The following is a 21813-nucleotide window of genomic DNA, read 5'->3' as shown; positions in this document are numbered from 1 at the left end:
ACAGTTCATATAAGGAAATCAGTCAATTGAAAAAAAAAAATGTATTAGGCCCTAATCGATGGATTTCAAATGAATGGGAACAGATATGCATCTTTTGGTCACATATCTTTTTTTTTTTTTTTTAAACGTAGTGGCATGGATCAGAAAACCAGTCAGTATCTGGTGGGACCACCATTTGCATGATGAAGCGCGACACATCTCCTTCGCATAGAGTTGATCAGGCTATTGATTGTGACCTGAGGAATGTTGTCCCACTCCTCTTCAATGGCTGTGCGAAGTTGCTGGATATTGTCAGGCACTGAAATACGCTTTCGGTTGTGAGGCCGGTTGGACGTACTGCCAAATTCTCTGAAATGATGTTGGAGGTGGCTTATGGTAGAGAAATTAACATATACTTATCTTGCAATAGCTCTGGTGGACATTCCTGCAGTCAGCATGCCAATTGTAAGCTCCTTCAAAACCTGAGACAAACTGCACATTTTATAGTGGCCTTTTATTGTCCCCAGCACAAGATGCACCTGTGTAATGATCATGCTATTTAATCAGCTTCTTGATATGCCACACCTGCCAGATGGATGGATTATCTTGGCAAAGGAGAAATGCTCACTAACAGGGATATAAACAAATTTGTGCTCAACATTTGAGAGAAATATGTTTTTGCACGTATGGAACAATTCGGATCTTTTATTTCAGCTCATGAAACATGAGACCAACACTTTACATGTTGCGTTGATATTTGTGTTCAGTTCTCTAGGCCAGATCAGGGCTTTTGGCACTGGTAGGTTGCTATGCAGTAGCCGACCAGCAGAGCTCATGACTTCAAGCCCCAGACCGGACACTGGGGGCTAGTTACTACTAGCAAGTGAAAGCAACTCTGCTATGTTTTTACCAAATGGGGGGGGGGGACTTAAAAAAATGGCTGTCGCCCCCTTGCGAATGGAAGTAGTACCGGCGAGGATATCATGTTACCAAGAGGTGTATGCTGCTCCAGAATTCCCACTCCACCCAGACGCGCACACACACGTAGATCAATGAAGTGAAGCTTGTTGTAACCCATAGGCTATTCTAATTGTCTTTACTGGAACAGCATTTTCATATAAAAATGACATTCTATCCACATGTATCAAAGTTGCAACTTACTACGTTATTTACAGTAACTGGTGTTTTAACTCTTCTCACACCTTTGGATAGAACTTTGAATAATAGTAGAATGTTGATTTGTGAAACAGTGCTCTGTATATTATGATTTTATTTGGATCTCTTTTAGTCCCCATTTGGACTAATCTTCCAAGAGTCCTTAAACATTAAAATACAATTTATAATACGAACACATTTTCACATAACACACTATTACAAACATACATAATATACTAACATAATGACCCAATAAATACTAAATTAAAAAAATATTGATTCTTCATCTACTATAGTCCCACAACATTTCTATTTAAATTGTTTTAAAAGAATGTTTAAATGTATATATTGAAAGGTTTCTGATTTGCTCAGTTAATTTATTCCATTCTTTATTGCTCTCAATCGAAATGTTCTTTTGCCTATTTCTCTTTTCTGTCTGGATAACGCATAGATGGTGGACAATCTATTCCTAGTATTTACGGAATGTCTGTCTCTTACCAACTGAATACCGTTGTGAATAGAACTTGGCTGTTTTAAATTATGTATATTATGAAATAAAATAAGCATGTTTTTTTCATTTATCTTGTCAATTGATTACCAACCAAGAACATTGCGCATGACTGCAACAGAAGAACCATATCTCCACCTTAAAACAATCCTTGCTGCTTTGTTCTGTGCATTCTGCAGCCTCCTAACTTCACTTGATGATGCATTTCCCCAGACCACAGAACAGTAGTTCACCTGACTCTCAATTAATGCTTGTGTTATTTGCTGAATAATTTTTCCTGGTAAATATTTTGCTATCCTTCTGATTATGCATGCTGTTTTAATATTTTTTTTACATACGTTAGTTATTTGAGACGACCATGATAAGCAGTTGTCTAGCTGCACTTTCAATAGTTTGGTTTCTGCCACTTCTTCATTTTGTACTCCTCCCATACTTAATTGTATCCCATGCTGTTTTGGCCTTTTCCTAGTGGAACAGACCAACATAACTTTGGTTTTCTTGGTGTTTAAAACAAGTTTGTTTTGATATTCTCCAAATCTTAGTAGTTGATCCGACCAATGTTTGCACTCAGATTCCCCCCCCCCTGGTTGTCATGGTGAGACTCCCCTGCACCCTCGCTGTGGTCAGGAGTCTCCCTTTTTCTATCTTTCTTCCTCTCTCCTTCCCCACTCTTAATAGTGCTCAATAACACTTCCCAACTGTTATGTAACTAAACCACCTCATATAAAATGTGACATTTTGTCCATTGATCAGACCTATTTTGATACAGCCAAGCCATAATAACATTGGTGAGGAAATGGTGCTGCAACAGAGTGGTGGCACAACAAACCAGGCATGATCAATGCCAGTTAGTGAACTCAACAAAGCAATACCTAGAGCAGTCAATTATTCAAGGGCTTCCCACTGAAAACAACAGAATAGAAAACACATAACAGGTCCCAGTTTGTTCTTGGGTAGACAAACCTATACACAAACTGTGATGTTGGGGTTTTGCACTGCTCCCTGTATCCCAGGACCCAATGACTCGAACTGGGATGTATGATGGGTGACATCCCCTGGTTTGCTGGACAAGTGGAATAAGTGCAAAGGGTGGTGTTGGGAGTTTTTGCTGGATATCACTTTTTCACTGCCATGTTTTACATCCAATTTCAGTGTATAGGCTGCTGGTTTCCATGGTGATGATGGCCATTCATTTTGCAGAAATCGGTCCAAACTGTTTATGGAATGGGTGACTGGGGGTGGGGAGATCACATCTTGGAAAGGAAGAAACACACATACGTCTTGTCGTCCCACATGTTAACTGTGACCGCTGGACAAGATGAGAGCAAAGGGACTGTGTTTCTCTGTTATAGTGAGTTGTATCTATACGAGTGTGAAAATGCACCTTCCAGACAAGTTTGTGTGTGTGGAGAGAAATACTTTCTTAGATTGGTCCTTCTGCCTGAGGAGAGTTAACAGATGGGAACGGTGGGAGCATCACTCCCGAAGACACTTTGACACGCCGCCCTCAATGGGAGGGGTATCCCACAGTCTATGTCCAATAACATATACTTACATATCGAATGACATATCATCATTTCATAGGACCTCTGTGTCCAATAACATCAACTGCATGTTGAAAATGGTTATTGTAGACATATAACCTACAATATACATTCACATTTACATCTACTACATGTTGAAAATGTTGCATTTAGACATATGCAGTACTATATACATTCACATTTACATGTTGGCTACTGCAGGTTAGTGTACATGTCAGTCATACAGTGCAAATATTGAATATGGACATATAACATACCCTATGACATCAGTTAGACATCTGTTAGGCACATATGAATAGGCAGTCTTACAGATAGACCCAATGTAATGTAACAACGTTATCTAGTCCACTCTACATCACTATATAAGAGCCAATTCATGCTTGCTCCGATAAATGTGGTCGGAGGCGTCGTATAGATGGTGTGACGCAATTGCAGAGCCTCATGAGGCACGCAGAGGCCACATTGAGCTCTATACCACATCACCGTGCGCCTCTCAAATGTTGGAATAATTCGGAGGGCTCAGTATAGCTCTGCATTGAGATGATTGGTTGATGGTAGGTGGGGGCATGATGGTAGCTGTGTTCGTATACTGATACTAACCGCACTAACCATACTATTTGTGACATAAAATGCTTATTGGTGATAGTATGTTAGTATGTCAAAAGCTCCAGGATGTCATACTACATTTGCCAAAATACGAAATATACAAACAGTGGACACTATCTCTGTGCTTTTAGGGCCTATAATTTAGGGCCTTTTAGGGCCTATAATTCTTCTGAAAATTGGCATGGCTTCACATCGTCTTCAGATTTGAAGAATATGGGGGAAAGTATGCAGTCGAACGAGAGCGGATACAAAATCATTGCTTTAACTAATTATGACAAATGTTGAGAAAATGTTGAGCAATGTAATAAAGTAATGACTTTTCAAATAAGTTACCTTACACTTTATGTTGGCTGACAATTTGTTAGCTACGCTATCCTTACGAACCACATACCGTTACACACGCCTGTAATGATATGCTATGTTAGCTAGCTACCTAACGTTAGTTGGCTACTAATACATCAAACTTGCCAGTATATTAACTATATGCTATCTAACAACCCAACTTGATTATTCCAGTCATTCTTAGCTAAATGGTATAGTCGTTGTGCGTTCTCAATGGACATTCGGGTGCTTTCGTAAATTCACTCTACTCCGATTTCAGAGCACTCTCGTCTGAGTGTACCAGAGTGCAGAATAACTGAATTTACGAATGCTCAACACCCGTTGAATATGGCCAGTGTCAGTAAACGTTTATTATTTTTTTTTTCACATTTATTTAACTAGGTAGGCTAGTTGAGAACAAGTTCTCATTTACAACTGCGACCTGGCCTAGATAAAGCAAAACAGTTCAACACATACAACAACACAGTTACACATGGAATAAACAAACATACAAATCAATAATATAGTAGAAAAAGTCTATATACAGTGTGTGCAAATGAGGTAAGATAAGGGAGGTAAGGCAATAAATAGGCCATGGTGGTGAAGAAATTACAATACCAATTAAACACTGGAGTGATTGATGTGCAGAAGATGAATCTGCAAGTAGAGATACTGGGGTACAAAGGAGCAAGATAAATAAATAAATACAGTAAGGGGATGAGGTAGTTGGATGGGCTATGTACAGGTGCAGTGATCTGTGAGTTGCTCTGACAGCTGGTGCTTAAAGCTAGTGAGGGAGATATGTCTCCAGCTTCAGTTTTTTTTTTTTTTGCAGTTCGTTCCAGTCATTGGCAGCAGGGAACTGGAAGGAAAGGTGACCAAAGGAGGAATTGGCTTTGGGGGTGATGCTATAGGTGGGTGCTGCTTTGGTGACCAGTGAGCTGAGAAGGGGGGACTTTACCTAGCAAAGACTTGTAGATGACCTGGAGCCAGTGGATTTGGCGACGAGTATGAAGCGAGGGCCAGCCAACGAGAGTGTACAGGTCGCAGTGGTGGGTAGTATATGGGGCTTTGGTGACAAAACGGATGGCACTGTGAAAGACTGCATCCAATTTATTGAGTAGGGTTTTGGAGGCTATTTTGTAAATGACATCACCGAAGTTGAGGATTGGTAGGATGGTCAATTTTACAAGGGTATGTTTGGCAGCATGAGTGAAGGATGCTTTGTTGCGGAATAGGAAGCCAATTCTAGATTTAACTTTGGATTGGAGATGTTTGATGTGAGTCTGGAAGGAGAGTTTACAGTCTAACCAGACACCTAGGTATTTGTAGTTGTCCACATATTCTAAGTCAGAGCCGTCCAGAGTAGTGATGTTGGACAGGCGGGCAGGAGCAGGCAGCGATCGGTTGAAGAGCATGCATTTAGTTTTACTTGTATTTAAGAGCAATTGGAGGCCACGGAAGGAGAGTTGTATGGTATTGAAGCTCGCCTGGAGGGTTGTTAACACAGTGTCAAAAGAAGGCCCAGAAGTATACAGAATAGTGTCGTCTGCGTAGAGGTGGATCAGAGACTCACCAGCAGCAAGAGCGACATCATTGATGTATACAGAGAAGAGTCGGTCCAATAATTGAACCCTGTGGCACCCCCATAGAGACTGCCAGAGGTCCGGACAACAGACCCTCCGATTTGACACACTGAACTCGATCAGAGAAGTAGTTGGTGAACCAGGCGAGGCAATCATTAGAGAAACCAAGGCTGTCGAGTCTGCCGATGAGGATGTGGTGATTGACAGAGTCAAAAGCCTTGGCCAGGTCAATGAATAGGGCTGCACAGTACTGTTTCCTATCGATGGCGGTTAAGATATCGTTATGACCTTGAGCGTGGCTGAGGTGCACCCATGACCAGCTCTGAAACCAGATTGCATAGCGGAGAAGGTATGGTGGGATTTGAAATGGTCGGTAATCTGTTTGTTGACTTGGCTTTCGAAGACGTTAGAAAGGCAGGGTAGGATAGATATAGGTCTGTAGCTGTTTGGGTCAAGAGTGTGTCCCCCTTTGAAGAGGGGGATAACCGCAGCTGCTTTCCAATCTTTGGGAATCTCAGACGACACGAGAGGTTGAAAAGGCTAGTAATAGGGGTGGCAACATTTTCAGCAGATAGTTTTAGAAAGAAAGGGTCCAGATTATCTAGCCCGGCTGATTTGTAAGGGTCCAGATTTTGCAGCTCTTTCAGAACATCAGCTGACTGTATTTGGGAGAAAGAGAAATGGGGAAGGCGTGGGCGAGTAGCAGAGGGGAGGGCAGTGCTGTTGACCGGGGTAGGGGTAGCCAGGTGGAAAGCATGGCCAGTCGTAGAAAAATGCTTATTGAAATTCTCAATTATAGTGGATTTGTCGGTGGTGACAGTGTTTCCTATCTTCAGTGCAGTTGGAAGCTGGGAGGAGGTGTTCTTATTCTCCATGGACTTTAGTGTCCCAGAACTTTTTTGAGTTTGTGTTGCAGGAAGCAAATTTCTGCTTGAAAAAGCTAGCCTTGGCTTTTCTAACTGCCTGTGTATATTGGTTTCTAGCTTCCCTGAAAAGTTGCATATCACGGGGGCTATTCGATGCTAATGCAGAACGCCATAGGATGTTTTTCTGTTGGTTAAGGGCAGTCAGGTCAGGAGAGAACCAAGGGCTATATCTGTTCCTGGAACATCTATCTGTTCTTGAATGGGGTATGCTTATTCAAGATGGTGAGGAAGGCATTTTTTTTAAATATCCAGGCATCCTCTACTGACGGGATGAGATAAATATCCTTCCAGGATACCTCGGCCAGGTCGATTAGAAAGGCCTGCTCGCTGAAGTGTTTCAGGGAGCGCTTGACAGTGATGAGTGGAGGTCGCTTGACTGCTGACCCATTACGGATGCAGGCAATGAGGCAGTGATCGCTGAGATCTTGGTTGAAAACAGCAGAGGTGTATTTGGAGGGCAAGTTGGTTAGGATGATATCTATGAGGGTACCTGTGTTTACGGAATTGGGGTGGTACCTGGTCGGTTCCTTGATAATTTGTGTGAGATTGAGGGCATCAAGCTTAGATTGTAGGATGGCTGGGGTGTTAAGCATGTTCCAATTTAGGTCGCCTAGCAGCACGAGCTCTGAAGATAGATGGGGGGCAATCAGTTCACATATGGTGTCCAGAGCACAGCTGGGGGCAGAGGGTGGTCTATAGCAACGGTGAGAGACTTGTTTTTAGAGGTGGATTTTTAAAAGTAGAAGTTCAAATTGTTTGGGAACAGACCTGGATAGTAAAAAAGAACTCTGCATGCAATCTTTGCAGTAGATTGCAACACCGCCCCCTTTGGCCGTTCTATCTTGTCTGAAAATCTTGTAGTTAGGGATGAAAATGTCAGAATTTTTGGTGGTCTTCCTAAGCCCGGATTCAGACACGGCTAAAACATCTGGGTTGGCAGAGTGTGCTAAAGCAGTGAACAAAACAAACTTAGGGAGGAGGCTTCTAATGTTAACATGCATGAAACCAAGGCTATTACGGTTACAGAAGTCATCAAAAGAGAGCGCCTGGGGAATAGGGGTGGAGCTAGGTACTGCAGGGCCTGGATTCACCTCTACATCACCAGAGGAACAGAGGAGGAGTAGGATAAGGGTACGGCTAAAAGCTATGAGAATTGGTCGTCTAGAACATCTAGAACAGAGTAAAAGGAAGTTTCTGGGGGCGATAAAATAGCTTCAAGGAATAATGTACAGACACAGGTATGGTAGGATGTGAATACAGTGGAGGTAAACCTAGGTGTTGAGTGATGATGAGAGAGATATTGTCTCTAGAAACATCATTGAAACCAGGTGATGTCATCGCATATGTGGGTGGTGGAACTGAAAGGTTGGATATGGTATAGTGAGCAGGGCTAGAGACTCTACAGTGAAATAAGCCAATAAACACTAACCAGAACAGCAATGGACAAGGCATATTTACATCAAGGAGAGGCATGCTTAATCGAGTGATCATAAGGGTCCAGTGAGTAGAGGTTGGTTGGGGTCACGGCGATCCAGATAGCTGGCCGGGTAGCTGGCTATCGGTAGCAAGATAGCATAGGATGGAGGTCTATTTTTAGTCACCTCGTGCGTTTCCGTCGGTAGATTAGTGGGGTTCCGTGTGGTAGAGGGGATCAATCCAATTAGCAAAATAGATATAGTGACCGTCGCGACGGAGGTGCCAGTTGGATAACTCCCTCGGGCAGATAACGTCAGTAGTCAGTCGTGAAGGCCGGGTGGGGCTCCGCATTAGTAGTAAAAAAAAAAACGGGTCCGGATAGGTGATTGTAGCCCAGGAATGGCTGATGGAACTCTTCAGCAGGCTAGCCCCGGAATAATTTAAGTTTGCTCCGGGATCGACGTAAGCCAATAGTCACACGGTTTGCAGCTAGCTAGCTGCGAAATCAAGATGTAAATGTCCAGAGCTTGCGGTTGAAATCCGGGGATATTGAGAAAAATAGGTCCGGTATGTTCTGGTCTGAGTCGCGTTGTACAAAAGTGCCGATAGATTATCGAGTTAAAGGAATAGCTGATGACCACCACGTGGGTAGCTGAAATACTAACGTTAGCCAGTAAACCGGCAAACTTCTGGGTAGATTCAGGTTAGCTTCTGGCTAGCTTCTGGTTAGCTTCTGGCTAGCTTCTGGCTAGCTTCAATTGTGAATTTTCAGATTTGAGGTAAATAATACTTTTTTTCCCTGTAATTGGTGAGGCGGGTTGCAGGAAAGCTTTTTGTAGTTGAGTTCTTGGATAATAAAATATATAAAAGATATGCGAAGAAAGGTGTAAATATATATATATACAGGACACATATGTAGTATATAGTCATTCAGTATGTAGTATACAGTATGTTAGTATGGATATTCGAACACAGCTAAACTCTTCCATGACAACTGCCCTATGAAGCGAGAGAAGTATGAATGCCCTGACTTCTGCAGAGGCCGTATCACCGTTAATGCTGCACGGCCAATGCAGATGGCAGAATGACCAATGAACTGTTAACTGCCGCTACTGTGTCGTTATAGGTGGCTACTGTAGAAGACACCTATGCCTGACAGGAGGTATCAGATACCGCGTCTGCCAACATGAACATTATACCGGTTGTCAGGTGCACGTTCCTTTATCGAATTATCTCTCTCTCCAGTCTCTCGCTCTCTTTCGCTTTAGGTGCCTACCTATCCTCATCAGCTTGCCAAGCGCGCGAGAGCTGAGCGTAAAAGCAGCGCTTGGTGTCTGTCGCCGCCTATTAAATTACATCACGCTTCAGAGTTCCTCTCCGGGAGCTCGAACACTCCTGTCCCTTCATCCTCCTCCTCACCTCAGCCAACGTCCACAGAGCAACACCGACTTTGACAGGAAGTTTCCCCGCCAGTATTGAGGATTTTGGGCGGAGGTGAAACGGAATAAAACATTGTTCCTTAAAGGACTGGGTAAAACCTTCAGGGTAAGTCTCTTTTGTTTGTTTACTTTTTTAAAGTTGAGCCTATCTCTTTCGGTAAACACCGAGCACTCACTGTTTGTTCTCCAGTTATACGTCGCGGGTATGGAGTAAAAGCCCAACAGGCACCAACAGGGCCGGCTGGTTGGGATAATGAGAGATTGTCTAATGGAGAAGTAACGGGGTAGGCAATAGGCATTTGTCATCTTGACGTAGCCTAGTTTTTGCATGTTAAATGTTAACCATTTCGAGTTAATTAGGCAACGGGAATGCACTGTTTATTCAGAGGTTGATTCTGAGACAGGGTGCACTTGCAGCATATTTTCAGTCATAAGTCCTATTCACAATTCATTCTCTCCCTGTATGTAACTTTGACAGTGATACACACACACACACACACACACAGGCGTGTATTCATGGATGCCAAGGGAAGCCAGGCTTCACAAAAAATTTGACCAAGAAAAAACTAAAATACATAAAATAATGTATCTTTCCTCTGTGTTTCATCATTTCCCTTCAATTCACAAGAGGCTGAATGTATATCACTGGAGAAAGCATCCAGGCGAGCGAAACCCCTCTGCCTTTCTATGTGTAGGCCATCTATCTGATGCTGTCTGGTTCAAACGAGTATAACATTGTTGCTGCCATAGCATTGAAGGCAAGGGAAACCAGTGAGCATTTGGCCTCCCTTGATGAAAAAAGTACAAAACATTTGCCAATCAGCATTGAGAGAAACTGAGCGAGCTCAACTGTGAATGGTCTTGGCGCACCAAAAAAGAAGAGTCAAAGGGAAGCCAGCTTGGATTTTGGTGTCACTCCTATGAAATCCAATTTGGAGCATACATCATTGACAAAAAAAATTGATTTGTTTCTCGTTGTGTTGTTGTCCTCCGGTGGCTAGCTAGCTAGATAAAATTGTCCCTTTTCTAAATTAGCCATGGATGTAGATAGGGATTTGGACTTGTGGTTTTATTTAGTTCTCCGTACTGGCCAATGATTATAACGTCGATTCTGATCCAACCATGAATCAGGGTTGGTAAGTAACTGTAATCTATTACATGTAAGGGATTACAACAATTCTAACTAATCTGTTACGTTACCAGCAAATATATTGTAATCAGATAACAGATACTTTTGAAAAATTTGATTACTTCTTGGATTACTTTTAAATTCAGAAAGGATGTTTGCGAAAAAAAATAAAAATAAGTATTTGACACTTCTGTTTCTCAATGACATTCAAATCAGCATTGAAAAAAGGAGCAAGTTTAAGTTTGTTCCACCTGAGCGAGTCTGACCACAAGTCAGAGACCATTATGATAACACCAAATGTGTTTGATCAATCGCGGGAAAAGAGCAAGAATAGGCTTTTGTAGGCTACAGTCCAAGCTATGTCTTCCAATGGTGCGACTGCTGTCGGCATCCAAAGATCATCCAACGCTTGGAGGTAAGGATGACAGCATTGGTGTAGTCTACGGCGATACAGATATCACTTATTATTGATATCTACACAGCGCGTTGATGTGAATCACACTGCTGCTCTCTCATTTAGCTATTTGCGCCTTGTTGTGGATGTTTGTGTATTTGAACCCAATAATGGTTGATTTTCAAGAAGTTTAAGCTGCCTGTCAATCATTGTTTTTGAAACCAGTGGACAGCCAGTGAAAGATGCGCTCTTGCAACAGCTGCATAGTGCGGATCCCAGCCTATGGAATAAAAGTGGGGCTTTTATTGCTCAATCTAATTCATGCTAATAAAATAAATTAATCCATAGGCCTGCTCACATGGACACATGCTCAAACTAGCACACTTTTGATAGATAGACTTAAAGTGGCAATCTGTAGTTGCTACATCCATTTTTGGACTTATAAATGATAAAAAAAATTTTTTAGATCATGCATGGTCAGTCTTGCATCCATAGCTCTGTCTATTAATCTGAGTGGTTACATTTCTCCAGGCCCATCCCTCAGCTTTTTACCAAAACAGAGGCGGTGCGACCATTTTGTTATTGTTTTATCTGTGGATTTGCCCTTTAAACAGCTGCATATTATCAAGATATCAAAGTGTCACCAACAAAATGGTAAACAATAGGCCCATAGCAAATGCAGCATATGGCATTCATTTTTCACATGAAAATAGCACTTTTCAGTAGTGCTCAAAGCATGCCATTCCATGAGTGCAGAATTTATTTTTCAACTCGCATCAATGAGCCCATTCAGTCCTCCATGACAACAAAATCATAAACAACAGAGTAAGGCTGGCTAATATGTCTGTAGTTTTTGGTTTAGGCTCAGGTAAAACAATGGCTAATCTATACTTCCATATTTCAAAGTCCTATTCTTGAAGATCAAGGGGTGTAAGATTTATTGGAATGACTGGAATGCTGACAGACTTCGGTTTTTAATGTAAAGATAATTTAATTGTATTATATGTAGTAGAAAGTGATGGGTTAGAAGAAGCCTACATAACCAACCCATGAAGTAAAATTTTACATCCATATATGCCCAGCTAGGTACATTCTTACATTGATTTATCCTGCAATAGATGTGGTTCAATTGGTAACATTTTTGTCTTCTTCTAATTTAAATTTAAATTTAAGTCATTTAGCAGACGCTCTTATCCAGAGCGACTTACAAGTACATACATTCATACTTTTTTGTACTGGCCCCCCGTGGGAAACGAACCCACAACCCTGGCGTTGCAAGCGCCATGCTCTACCAACTGAGCTACACTAATGCCTCTTAAGGGGAAAGTAATCTAAAAGTAACTGAATGTAATCAGATTACGTTACTGAGTTTGGATAATCCAAAAGCCATTCATTCATACATTGTTATGCACATGGCCTGAGAGGATGGAAGTTCAATGTGTAGCTAGATGTAGAAGGCTAATGTTAACTAGCTATCGTTACGCATGAATGGAAGTTAGGCTGGCAAGCATTTTAGCCAGGTAGCCTAGGACAACAAAAAATAAAAGCGTGTTCTGTATGACAGAGTGATGGACCGTTTCATCAACATGAGAGGAGGATGGCATTGGCATGTTTTTCTACTTGCATAATGTGCACGCACACACAAATCGCACATGGACATCATATTTAGTTTACGTTGATTGGACTGAATTGTTTTTGGTATTTTTTAGTTGTCACTGTATTAGACTAAGCATAGGTGATTTGATGATGTTGAAATGGTGCTGGAATAGTGGAGGCAGCTCCTGTTGTTTTTGCGACTTGCGGTAACTCTCTGTGGTTCTAAATCGATAGTAGTTTAGTGGCACGGAAATGTCGGAAATGCTTTTCCATGCTGTAGGTCATGTAACTCTGTCTTTTGCTGTACATGCAATATCCTTTGTGGACTTCTCTGGAAAGAGAATGCTATCTAGTTTTGTGATTAAACAAACCTGTAGTTGAACTTATTCTGCCACGGTGTCTTATTGTCTCGGCCTTCAGGCCCATAATATACACTACCGTTCAAATGTTTGGGGTCACTTAGAAATGTCCTTGTTTTTGAAAGAAAAGCACATTTTTTTGTCCATTAAAATGACATCAAATTGATCAGAAATACAGTGTAGACATTGTTAATGTTGTAAATGACTATTGTAGCTGGAAAAGGCAGATTTTTTTTTTTAAAGCTTTTTTTTAATGGAATATCTACATAGGTGTACAGAGGCCCATTATCAACAACCATCACTCCTGTCTTCCAATGGCACGTTGTGTTAGCTAATCCAAGTTTACCATTTTAAAAGACTAATTGATCATTAGAAAACCCGTTTGCAATTATGTTAGCGCAGCTGAAAACTGCTAGTGGTGATTAAAGAAGAAATACAACTGGCCTTCTTCAGACTAGTTGAGGATCTGGAGCATCAGCATTTGTGGGTTCGATTACAGGCTCAAAATGGCCAGAAACAAAGACCTTCTGAAACTCGTCAGTTTATTCTTGTACTGAGAAATTAAGGCTATTCCATGCCAGAAATTGCCAAGAAACTAAAGATCTCGTACAATGCTGTGTACTATTCCCTTCACAGAACAGCTGGCTCTAACCAGAATAGAAAGAGGAGTAGGAGGCCCCGGTGCACAACTGAGCAAGAGGACAAGTACATTAGAGTCTCTAGTTTGAGAAACAGATGCCTCACAAGTCCTCAACTGGCAGCTTCATTAAATAGTACCCACAAAACACCAGTCTCAACATCAACAGTGAAGAGGCGACTCCGGGATGCTGGCCTTCTAGGCAGAGTTGCAAAGAAAAAGCCATATCTCCGACTGGCCAATAAGAAGAAAAGATTACGATGGGCAAAAGAACACAGACACTGGACAGAGGAACTCTGCCTAGAAGGCCAGCATCCCGGAGTCGCCTCTTTACTGTTGATGTTGAGTCTGGTGTTTTGCAGGTACTATTTACTGAAGATGCCAGTATATCACGGTCGCAAGGAATATGAATTAACAGGTTATAGAGAAAACAACGGATTTATCACAACACACATCGGTTGTAATATTGCTTTTTTGTCAGGGTTGGCTTGGTTTCCCCAGTTATTTTACCCATGCACCGCTACTGCACACACACACTAGACGAGAGTATTGAAAACCAATTAGGTTACATAGCTGCCTACTGCTGTTCACTCATCCATTTGCTGCTGTTGCTCAGTCATTTAATCTTTTTTTAATGGCTCAATTAGCTGTGCGCCACAACCCAGTTGTTGATGTTCATTTCTCCACTCTTTCAATCTCACTCATGAGAACTTGAGAGCACTGTGCCTCTGTGGGTGTGTCCCTGCAGGTGTGTGTGTGCCCATCCATTTCCCACCTTCTCTCTCACACAGTTTGTGATCTGTGACTGGCCTATTATTACAGGAGCTCATCAATGATTCTTACCTGTCTGTAATTTACACAAACATATGTGTAAATTATGTTTGGCATTTTTCATATTTTGTTGCATTACAACCTGTAATTCAAATGGATTTTTATTTGGATTTCATGTAATGGACATAAACAAAATAGTCCAAATTGGTGAAGTGAAATGGAAAAAATAACTTGAGGGTTCGAGACCTGCTCCCTGCTGTTTCATTACAATACTATAAGTTCATTTTAGTATACGTAAACAAACTGTTTTCTTTCGTATTCTTGCAGTTGTGTATACTAGTGCTTCACCTGTCTACTGGAAGTTGATGCTGTTGCTATGCAACCTCTTGCTATCTTGTTGCCATAACAAATTACTAGCTAGACATTTTACAATTTCAGGTGTGTTCTTAAATTCAATCTGGAGAGCCAGGGTGCGCTCAGAGTGCACTCTGGGCGATCGAAAATTCAGAGCCTTGTCAGATTGTCCAGAGCACACTGGATGCTCTAGCAGAAGAGTAAGGTTGATTCGGGCTTTCTGACCGTACAACAGCAGTCAAGCACTCAAGCTAACTGGCTAACGTGCTAGCTACTTCCAGACACAAATAAGAGAACACCTCACTCTGACCATTTTAACATTTTACTCGTCGTAGGCAGAATTCACGTTATCCAGAGCGTTAAATGTAACTGTGCTGCTGGCAACAATTTAAGTGCACTTTTTTTGGCCAATTGGTGGTGCGTGCATATGTATTCACCGCCTTTGCTATGAAGCCCCTAAATAAGATCTGGTGCAACCAATTATGTTCAGAAGTCATATAATTAGTTAGATTGCACACAGGTGCACTAAGTGTCACATGATCTCAGTATATAAACACCTGTTCTGAAAGGCCCCAGAGTCTGCAACACCACTAAGCAAGAGGCACCACCAAGCAAGAGGCACCATGAAGACAATGGAGCTCTCCAAACAGGTCAGAGACAAAGTTGTGGAGAAGTACAGATCAGGGTTGAGTTATAATAAAATATCCAAAACTTTGAACATCCCACGGAGCACCATTTTAAATCCATTATTACAGATTGACTAATAGCATTTAAATAAATAGTGAAAAGAACAGGTCCTACTTAATGCGTGCAAGACTAAATACATGCTGTTCTCACAAGAATGTTTCGGATGGACAACATATTTTATTCATTTGATGGTTCTCCCGAGTATGTCTTTAGTGTCAATGTAGATGGCTGCTAAGAAGAGGGCAGAGCGGGGAAGAGGGATGAGAGAGCGATTGAACAGAATGTTAGCAGTTGATGTTACTCTTCAATAACAAACCCCAAAGCAAATCAGGGGGAGGAAAATAGGTTTATTAAATTCATAGATGTTATGCTGAGAGGTAGATGGTCGTTCCTTCCCTGTCTTCAGAGATTCTCTCCTGTGGTTCTCTCCAGTGAACAAAGGGACAGGATGTAGTTTATAACCCAGCCCTAGCCTGTGGTTGACTAATTAGAATTCCTTGCAATGAAACTGGGCCAATGGCCAAATAACATGTATCCTATTTCAGGCTCACTGTATAGACACATTCCTCCCATGTCTCTGACCCAGTGATTGTGTGTCCTACCACTTCGCGGATTAGCCGTTGTTGCTCCGAAACTTTTCCACTTCACAATAACTGCACTTACAATTGACTAGGGCAGCTCTAGCAGGGCAGACATTTTTACAAACCAACTTGTTGGAAAAGTGGCATCCTATGTCCTCCACGTTGAAGGTCACTGAGCTCTTCAGTAAGGCCATTCTACTGCCAATGTTTGTCTATGGAGATTGCATGGCTGTGTTCTCGATTTTATACACCTGTCAGCAACGGGTCTGGCTGAAATAGCCGAAATCACTAATTTGAAGGGGTGTCCACATACTTCTGTGTATATTGTGTGTGTCTGTGCCTGTGTGTGTGTCTTGTCACAGTCCCCACTCTTCCATACAGTGTATTTGTATCTGTTTTTTTAAATCTGATTATACTACTTGCATCAGTTACCTGATGTGGAATAGTTCCATGTAGTCATGGCTCTATGTAATACTGTATGCCTCCCATAGTCTGTTCTGGACTTGGACTGTGAAGAGACCTCTGGTGGTATGCATGGGTGTCTGAGCTGTGTGCAAGTAGTTCAAATGGACAGACCGGTGCATTCAACATGTCAATACTTGTCACAAATACAAGTATGGATGAAATCAACCACTCCTCTACCAGCCAGTTGAGATTGACATGCATATTGTTAATGTTAGCTCTCTGTGTACATGCTGCATTGTTCTGGGACAATTGTAATATTTGTGGCACCTGATCACAAAACTGGACAGTAGTCCAGGTGCAACCAAACTAGGGCCTGTAGGACCTTTGTTGATAGTGTTGTAGTGAAGGCAGAGCAGCGCTTTATTATGGACAGTTCTCTCCATCTTAGCTACTGTTGCATCAATATGTTTTTAACATGAAATCCAGGGTTACTACAAGCAGTTTAGTCTCCTCAACTTGCTCAATTTCAACATTATTCATTACAAGATTTAGTTGAGGTTTAGGGTTCAGTAAATGATTTGTTCCAAATATAATGTTTTTAGTTTTGAAATATTTAGGACTAACTTATTTCTTGCCACCCATTCTGAAACTGACAGCAGGTCTTTGTTAACTGTTGCAGTGATTTCACTTGCTGTGGTAGCTGATGTGTATAGTGTTGAGTCATCAGCAAACATAGATACAGAGGCAGGTCATTAGTAAAGATTGAAAAAAGTAAGGGGCCTAGACAGCTGCCCTGGGGAATGCCTGACTCTACCTGAATTATATTGGAAAGGCTTCCATAAAAGAAAATCATCTGTGTTCTGTTAGACAGGTAACTCTCGATCCACAATATAGCAGGGGATGTAAAGACTTACCACATACGTTTTGCCAGCAGCAGACGAGCGATTATGTCTAAATAGAGAGATTTGGAGAGGCTCCCGGCACACTAACCCATTCTAGTGCCATTGAAACAAAACTCTGACTAAACATTGAGGAATCAGATAAGGAATCAGTTGAATGTCAATCTTGGGAGAACATGGCTTGAACCATGCTGTAATTGATTTGTTTGGATTTGGTTAGCTGGCGGCAGATGGCGCAATCTCTTTACTGAAGCCTAGTTTTCCATGGTTCTTTGACCACCACCAAGGGAGGATCAAAGTGCCTTACTCATGGCCAATGATCTCGTCAATGATTGCAAAGTGAAACAAACAATACAACTCTATGCACAAGGACTACTTTTAAAACCTCTTAAGGATCTGCCCCTTTTCCCCCCCAATTTTCGCCTAAAATGACAAATACCCATATCTAACTGCCTGTAGCTAAGGCCCTGAAGCAAGGATATGCATATTCTTGGTACCATTTGAAAGGAAACACTTAGAAGTTTGTGGAAATGTGAAAGGAATGTAGGAGAATATAACATAATAGATCTGGTGAAAGATAATACAAAGAAAAAACCAACTGTTTGTTTTTGTTGTACCATCATCTTTGAAATGCAAGAGAAAGGTCATAATGTATTACTCCAGCCCAGGTGCAATTTCGATTTTGGCCACTAGATGGCAGCAGTGTATGTGCAACGTTTTAAACTGATCCGATGAACCATTGCATTTCTGTTCAAAATGTTGTATGAAGACTGCCCAAATGTGCCTAATTTGTTTATTAATAACTTTTCATGTTCATAACTGTGCACTCTCCTCAAACAATCGCATGGTATTATTTCACTGAAATAGCTACTGTAAAATGGACAGTGCAGTTAGATTAACAAGAATTTAAGCTTTCTGCCAATATCAGATATGTCCATGTCCTGGGAAATGTTCTTGTTAATTACAACCTCATGCTAATCGCATTAGCTTACGTTAGCTTAACAGAGTTAGCTTAATAGAGTTGCATGGTTTGTTTAACTTTGCAATCATAGGGTTTTGTTTACATTTAAAAATGAAAAATGAGTTTCAGTGTTAGTCTCATACTGTGGAATTTCCCACACACATGTTCTTTTCTATCAACTCCTACTTTCTTTATGTTTTCTTTACTCTGGTGTTCCTAGAGCCACCTATCTGGAATACTATACACAACAGCCTTTATTACATTTACATTTTAGTCATTTAGCAGACGCTCTTATCCAGAGCGACTTACAGTAGAGTGCATACATTTTTACATACTGAGACAAGGATATCCCTACCGGCCAAACCCTCCCTGACACTGCCAATTGTGCGTCGCCCCACGGACCTCCCGGTTGCGGCCGGCTGCGACAGAGCCTGGGCGCGAACCCAGCCCAGCCTGGGCGCGAACCCAGAGACTCTGGTGGCGCAGATGCAGTGCCCTAGACCACTGCGCCACCCGGGAGGCCATTATACGTTCTGACTGTTGACGGAAACAACGTACTACATTTTAATGCACTGTGACCCATTTTCCTGTTTTTTTCTGTGAGTGGATTCATAATTCATATATCCTCTTGTTTCGCTGGGGTGTGTGTACGCGTGCATGTGTTCCATATACTGTAATATAATCAGTGGCAATTTCACCACAGGCTCAGAAGAATGGGGAAAGCTTTGTGTGCAACCCCGAGACCTGGGAGCATAAATCTAGTGTTCCCACGATGTGAAGTAAGACGGTGTGTGAGTGGAGAAAATGACAGATTCCTCCAGACCCCCAAAAGCAGCCATTATAATGAGTCAGAGGGCCTTTAAGAAGCCAATTATCCCTAATGAGCTACTGTTTCTGCAACCCTGGGGAGAGGCCAAAACACTGCTACACACACACATACACAACCACTTCTCTCAATCACACAGAATCTAACACACACACACACACACACTCATATGCTTGCAGGGTTGCCTGCCCCAGTGAGTCCTCCCAATTTCCTGTCACTAGGAGACGGTTGTCGGGTCCGTGGTGGCCAAGGCAACAGATATTGATCCAAAGACGATCACTGCGTTTGATCTAGGAAGGCTAGTTCGTTTCAGTGGAACAGGATGAGGGTCCTCTAACCTCCCACACTGCTGTCTCCCCTTCTGTGGGTGGGTGGATAAGATAATCCAATTCTCCTTAGATGACTGTCATCTTTGTCTGGTGGCATCCTAAGACACCCAAATGTCAGCACATTCTGGGAATAAGATAGAAGTTGTTTCCCCTAATCGTAAGTTCGACTATTTTCTAGGGCTGAGAATTGCCAGGGACCTCACAATATGATATTATCACGATACTTAGGTGCCGATACGATATCTATTGCAGTTGTCATGATTCTGAATGTATTGCCATTCGATATTGCGATTTGATGTTCCGAACATATTTCTCACCATATCTCTGCTGCAGAGAGACGAGACAGCATGAGAAAACAAGCTTTGATCAGTCAGGGGAATAAGTGCAGAAAACATAAACTATTTACAAAGAAGATGGAGAACAAGCCATAGGATGAAAAATACCAGAGCTTTGGAGAAGGTACAGCCGACTAGCGCTAGCCAACACTAGCACATTTTTGTGTATATATATATATATATTAGAGGTCGACCGATTTATGATTTTTCAACGCCGATACAGATACCGATTATTGGAGGACCAAAAAAAGCTGATACCGATTAATCGAACAACTTTTTTTTTTTTGTAATAATGACAATTACAACAATACTGAATGAACAATTATTTTAACTTAATATAATACATCAATAAAATCAATTTAGCCTCAAATAAATAATGAAACATGTTCAATTTGGTTTAAATAATGCAAAAACAAAGTGTTGGAGAAAAAAGTAAAAGTGCAATATGTGCCATGTAAGAAAGCTAACGTTTAAGTTCCTTGCTCAGAACATGAGAACATTTGAAAGCTGGTGGTTCCTTTTAACATGAGTCTTCAATATTCCCAGGTAAGAAGTTTTAGGTTGTAGTTATAGGAATTATAGGACTATTTCTCTATACGATTTGTATTTCATATACCTTTGACTATTGGATGTTCTTATAGGCACTTTAGTATTGCCAGTGTAACAGTATAGCTTCCATCCCTCTCCTCGCCGCTACCTGGGCTCGAACCAGGAACACATCGACAACAGCCACCCTCGAAGCAGCGTTACTCATGCAGAGCAAAGGGAACAACTACTCCAAGTCTCAGAGCAAGTGACGTTTGAAACGCTATTAGCGCGCACCACGCTAACTTGCTAGCCATTTCACATCGGTTACACCAGCCTAATCTCGGTAGTTGATAGGCTTGAAGCATTGCGAAGAGCTGCTGGCAAAACGCACAAAAGTGCTGTTTGAATGAATGCTTACGAGCCTGCTGGTGCCTACCATCGCTCAGTCAGACTGCTCTATCAAATCATAGACTTAATTATAACATAACACACAGAAATACTAGCCTTAGATCATTAATATGGTTGAATCCGGAAACTATCATCTCAAACAAAACATTTATTATTTCAGTGAAATACGGAACCGTTACGTATTTTATCTAACGGGTGGCATCCATAAGTCTAAATATTCCTGTTACATTGCACAACCTTCAATGTTATGTCATAATTACGTAAAATTCTCGCAAATTTCGCAATGAGCCAGGCGGCCCAAACTGTTGCATATACCCTGACTCTGCGTACAATGAACGGAAGAGAAGTGACAATTTCACCTGATTAATATTGCCTGCTAACCTGGATTTCTTTTAGCTAAATATGCAGGTTTAAAAATATATACTTCTGTGTATTGATTTTAAGAAAGGCACTGATGTTTATGGTTAGGTACACGTTGGAGCAACGACAGTCCTTTTTCGCGAATGCGCACTGCATTGATTATATGCAACGCAGGACACGCTAGATAAACTAGTAATATCATCAACCATGTGTTATAACTAGTGATTATGATTGTTTTTTTATAAGATGCGTTTAATGCTAGCTAGCAACTTACCTTGGCTTCTTACTGCATTCGCGTAACAGGCGGGCTCCTTGTGAGGCAGGTGGTTAGAGCATTGGACTAGTTAACCGTAAGGTTGCAAGATTGAATCCCTAAACTGACAAGGTAAAAATCTGTAGTTCTGCCCCTTAACAAGGCAGTTAACCCACCGTTCCTAGGCCATCATTGTAAATAAGAATGTGTTCTTAACTGACTTGCCTAGTTAAATAAAGGTGAGAAAAGAAAAAAAAATCGGCGTCCAAAATTACCGATATCCGATTGTTATGAAAACTTGAAATCGGCCCTAATTAATCGGCCATTCCGATTAATCGTTCGACCTCTAATATATATATATATGATATATATATATATATATATAGTGCATTCGGAATGTGTTCAGACCCCTTCACTTTTTCCACATTTTGTTATGTTACAGCCTTTATCTTAAAACAGATTAAATAAATGTTTTACCTCGTCAATCTACACACAATACCCTATAATGACAAAGCTAAAAC

The 21813-nt window shown here is 41.4% G+C and overlaps 1 protein-coding gene across 1 annotated transcript in view; it reads left to right on the top strand.

The window, feature by feature from the left end:
- The first annotated feature begins 9346 nt into the window (after positions 1 to 9346).
- LOC129854024 (SH3 and multiple ankyrin repeat domains protein 2-like) overlaps positions 9347 to 21813 on the top strand; it is a 271897-nt gene continuing 259430 nt past the window's right edge. Inside the window, exon 1 of the mRNA XM_055920631.1 lies at positions 9347 to 9586. The gene's annotated coding sequence lies outside the window, so the exon portion shown is untranslated. The remainder of the gene's footprint in view (positions 9587 to 21813) is intronic.

This window comes from Salvelinus fontinalis, chromosome 4, assembly GCF_029448725.1.
Source record: "Salvelinus fontinalis isolate EN_2023a chromosome 4, ASM2944872v1, whole genome shotgun sequence".
Taxonomy (NCBI): domain Eukaryota; kingdom Metazoa; phylum Chordata; class Actinopteri; order Salmoniformes; family Salmonidae; genus Salvelinus; species Salvelinus fontinalis.
This window is presented reverse-complemented; position numbering and strand designations above follow the sequence as displayed.